The sequence below is a fragment of the Glycine soja genome, chromosome 12 (genome assembly GCF_004193775.1).
Source record: "Glycine soja cultivar W05 chromosome 12, ASM419377v2, whole genome shotgun sequence".
Taxonomy (NCBI): Eukaryota; Viridiplantae; Streptophyta; class Magnoliopsida; order Fabales; family Fabaceae; genus Glycine; species Glycine soja.
The window spans coordinates 7,987,082-7,992,390 of NC_041013.1; the positions used below are offsets into that span (position 1 = coordinate 7,987,082).

Below are 5,309 nucleotides of genomic sequence, written 5' to 3' on the forward strand. Positions count from 1 at the left end.
TAAAAAATGTTAAACTTTAATTTAATCAGAGTTATATGGCATGACTGTTTATGGGCAAAATCCTTGAAAGGACAGATTTTACTGATTTTAATTGGATACTGACTTGAGATACGAAGAATTTCTCGTAATAACCCAACAGTTGTAACAACTAACGTTAATGAGCCAACCATAGAAGACAAGTATCCAATCGCAAATCTCTTTCTTTGGTCATATTAATTGCTTCCCCAATAGAGTATAACTCGCCACCACCCGATCCATATCTTCCACTTTTCTCTTTGTCTCTTGTCAAATTTACTCATAACAGTAGCCTTCCCAACATCCCAAGTTCATTGCTAGTTTCATGCCACTATTTTTTTTTCTTTTTCCATTTTTGTCCGTCAAAAGAAAAGTTTACGTGACTAAGGTCCTTAAAGTTCATTGGTGCTAAATCAGACTTGGAGACTCGAAGAAAAATACTTACAAATTATTCATGAAAAACAAATTCTAAATCTTCTGGATTTGTGCGTGTCATCCTTGCACATGGGCCATACTAATCTTCTCTATATCTTTCTAATTTTATTGGATGTCCCCAAGGGACCATCAAAACAAGATTTAAACTTATAATATTGCGAAATATGGATTGGATCTTATTAAGTATATCCATCTTTATTGATAACATTGTCTTTTCTTGGGTCAATGGAACCATATATAAGTGATAATTGCACAAGATTTTGTAAGATTTTGCCCCGGACAACTAGCTATTTTATTCACTAACGTAGCAACGGCAAGGTAGCACCTAACAACCCTAAATTGAATGAAATTTCCGTATATTATTCGATTGGAAATCCCCGCAGCACGTGTAGATAATATTTTAGTTTGAGCCACTAATTTTTGTTCGTTGTTTATTTATTTATTTATTTATTCCTTTTTAATTTGATACATATACGAGAGTCCTAATTCCTATAGCTAAATGAAGTATATGTTTTTACCCTAATAAGAAGAAAAAAAAGCATTAAAAGGGAGGGGGTGGGGTTTGAGGAGCATTCATTCGTAATGTCGGCCACCTTTTTGGATAAAGCTGTGGAAATACACGAAAATTGGCGTACGTAAGAGAGATTAGTCAATGTGACAAACATATTATTATTATTATTTGGTTCAGATGTTTGTTCAGGTGGTTAGCAAAAGTGGTTGTAGTCTAACGTAAATGAGTGGAGGTACGTATATATCCCTGCATGTTAAACTTTTGAGTGACATATATTCTATATTCCTGCAACTAGATCATATGCATAATGCATGTAAGTAAGTGGTCCACACTACATCTGCTTATCGAGTTCGGTACATGTATAACTCAAGAAATTAACACTGGTGGAAACTGGACCGAAAATTTTAGGTCAAGTGTTCTAAACAGTTTCTTATTTATTTATTGATTATTATTATTATTATTATTGGTACAATTAACCTAAAGTTCAACTACTTAATTATGGCATATTATAGTTTTATGTTGATGTTCTGGTTATAGTTATAAATTAAATCATTAGTTACAAGAAAGAATAATGTTTTCACAGAACAGTTATTTGAAAATTTTATAATTGGATTTTGTTTTTTTTTTTATTTAGATTAAAAAAAAACTACTTTATAAAATGAGTTTTAAAAACTAAGTCTTAGGAAATAGGAGTAGGATAAGATGAGTTAGGATAAGAAAGAACAAAAAGAAGTAGAAAATAAAAACAACTTATAAATGGTTTTTTCCTATTTTAGAATTTGAAAAAAGTTATTTTATTTTTAAAATAATTTTAACAAATTGTTTTTATAAAAAAAATCTCGTTTTTGTTTTTTATTTATAAATACAATATGATTTTAAAAAAGAAACAAAAGGCCTTAAGCCATCAATTTTCTGAAGCATCATTAATTATTTTTCAAAATTTTGCAGTCATTATGGTAAAAGTAATTGATGTTAAAGTTATATATTCAACGAGATAAAATTTTCCGCAGAAGTTCTATCATCCGGGTATTCTCTCTCATATGATTACGACAAAGCATTGTCACTTTCTATTTTTATTCCAATAGAAAATGAAAGTATGGTTATGCTGTACATAATTTCATTCCCTTCTTCTTCGAAATCAATATCGATACCTAAATATCGAAAATACTGTAAATGGTTAAAATAAAGAGAGATAAAACTATCCCTTGAAATTATTGATACCGTTAAAAAATATTCACCTTCATCCAATTAGTGTGCATATACGGACAAGTGCTAATTAATAGTCTTGGTTAAAAAAAAGTAGGCAATTTTTATTAATTAAAAATATTTCTAATATAAAATTTATTTTATATTGAATTTTTAAATAATTAAAAATATTTACTCATAAAAAATTAAAAATATTTAATAAAATATATTAAATGATCCTTTACAAAAAAACTCTTCAAACTTTAAAACAGTTATTGGCATTACCCTATATATACTGTTTGCAAAACTTTAGGGTCCACTACCTTTAAAAGATCCACCCTTTCTAGCGGGCCGATGATCCACTTGTTCCGTATGTACGACTAAAATTTGTAGAATAATTTTTTTTATAACACAACTTTCATTGATCTATTTATTATGTAATATTATTTTATTTAAGTATACATACAAAAATTCAGATAAATTTAACATTTAAGAGAAAAAAGAAATTAAGGAAATCTCACAATTCAAACAAAATCAATTAAATTAGTTTATTTAATTCTCATAAAATAGCTTGGTTAATTTAGTTCTGTTCACTTCAAATTCGAACAAAATAATTATGATTGGTTTGATTCTCACATTTATCATTTTCCATCCCAAATCAACCTACCCAATTGACCATTTTTTTATCTTTTAGATTAATATATTTAGATTTTGTAACTTAAATTTGTCTTCTACTTTTGTTTTTTTAAATTTATTTTCATCTTCCTTATTATCTAGTATTACTAAGTCTCTTAATTTTTCATTTTATTATATTTTGAGAAAAGATATTGATTATATATGTAAAGTGATAACTATAAAAAATATTAAATATTAAATAAAAACAAGAAATTATTTATTAAAAAATAAAGAATTTTTTTACCTTATATTAATATAAAATTTAATATTCATATATTTATATATTAAATGGATATAAAAATAAAAAAAATTTATCTTTTATCATAACTCGATGATCTAATCAAATAACTCGATTTTAATTAGATTGTTCATAATAAATTTCATAACCTAAAATAATACAATTAAATAATTAAATATGATTAGTCCAAATTTTGATTTTATTCTATACCTAAAATAATCCATGAACACCCCTAAAATCAATGTTAATTTTTTTTTGGAATTTTATAAGTTAAATTTTATCTCATAAAATCTTTCTACTTAAAAGTTGGCACTATTAGGAATTTTATAATTCTTAATTAATTAATATGGGCTACATGTTATATTATAATATTTTTTTAGTTATTTACATTTAGATGTGTTCAATATAAAATGATCTACAAGTTTTTTTTTGTTTTATACATATAAGGTTTTCGAAAACTCTTTACGTCGAATACAAAGTTGGTATTTTGTACGTGTCCGGCGTTGGTATTTTGTTTTTATATGTATAAGGTTTTTGAAAACTCTTTTACGTATCCGGCGTTGGTATTTTGTACGTGGCACAATTTCATATATATATATATATATATATATATATATATATATATATATATATATATATATATATATATATATATATGAATCAGTAATAAAATCATGGTCTTTTGTCTTATATGAATAATTTATTGTTTTTTTTTCAACTATTTTTTCTTCATGAATCGGTGATAGGTTGATAGTTTATGATATTCATGTGGTTGGTATAAATTTGTGATAGTTTACCATGATGTTGTTTTCAAATATTTACTGCTATCATAATTGGGTGCAAATTTAATCATTACGGATCTTTTTCATTTATTTGTGTGTCTGGTAATTTTAATTAAATTGATTGAACCATTATGTTGCCAAAGTAACCTCTATTGTGTAAATTGATTTAATTAAATTACATGGATGTTAGTATGAAATTATTTATGCGAATTGTGCTCGGCCCAAAGGAAGACACACAATTTGGCCAAATAATAACATACATGCGATGATAAATATGTGACAATTATAAAGTTTTTTTTCATGAGAATAACAGTCGGTCCAAAGAAAGACTATTATTTGAAAGAACTAATTGTTAATATTTGATCATTGCGTTGAGAGTACCAATTACAAATTAATTTTTCTGCCGAAAAACTAGAATTAATGTTGTGCTAGGTACTTGTGATGGATCTGTTATGGGAAATATTTGCATGTCTTGTTATATATACTTTATATGACTTGCTTGATTATTTGTGAACATGTTATTAATTTTTGTTCTCTGTTTAGTTAATATTGCCAGTGCTGCAAATGTCACTGTCCAAGTGAATTCTATCCCAATACTGAATGGGACAAATTTAAGGTTTGGAAGGAAACCATAGAAATTGTTCTTGGTTGTATGGATTTGGACTTGGCACTGAGGACGGAATGACCCATTTTCACTTCGGAAACCTCTAACGAGATAAAAATTGAGAAGTGGGATCGGTCCAACCGAATGTGCCTTATGATCATGAAACACTCTATTCTAGAGGCGTTTCGGGGATCTATTTCTGAGGGTCAAAGTGCAAAGAAATTCCTTGAGAATATTGAGCAATACTTTTCCAAAAATGAAAAAGCGGAGACGAGTAACCTTTTGGCTAAAATCATCTCCATGAAGTGTAAAAGCAAAGGGAACATAAGGGAGTACATTATGGAGATGTCCAATCTCGCATCAAAACTCAAGTCACTTAAGTTAGAGCTTGGTGAAGACCTGCTCGTGCACTTGGTTTTGATCTCGCTTCCTGCACACTTTGGGCCAATTCAAAGTGAGCTATAACACTCAGAAGGACAAATGGTCCCTCAATGAGCTTATATCTCACTGTGTGCAAGAGGAGGAGAGGATGCAAAGAGATAGGACTGAAAGTGCTCACTTGATTTCAACCTCTCATAATAAGAAAAGGAAGAAGACTAAGGGTGCTGCGGAAGGGACTTCTCAGCAAAAGAAGGATGAGAAATTTACCTGTTACATCTGCAAGAAGTTGGGACACATGAAGAAAAAGTGTCCCAAGTATGCCGCATGGCATGTGAAGAAAGGTAAATTTCTTACTTTAGTTTGTTCTGAAGTTAATTTGGTTTTTGTACCTAAAGATACTTGGTAGGTAGATTCTGATGCTACTACTCACATAAGTATGACTATGCAGGGTTGCCTATGGAGCTGAATGTCAAATGATGATGA

General features: G+C 28.6%; 1 non-coding gene across 1 annotated transcript; it reads right to left on the reverse strand.

Moving 5' to 3' along the window:
• Window positions 1–475: 475 nt before the first annotated feature.
• Window positions 476–577, reverse strand: LOC114380640. The gene has a single exon (XR_003659814.1). It is a non-coding gene; the product is annotated as a U6 spliceosomal RNA (small nuclear RNA).
• Window positions 578–5,309: the final 4,732 nt, after the last annotated feature.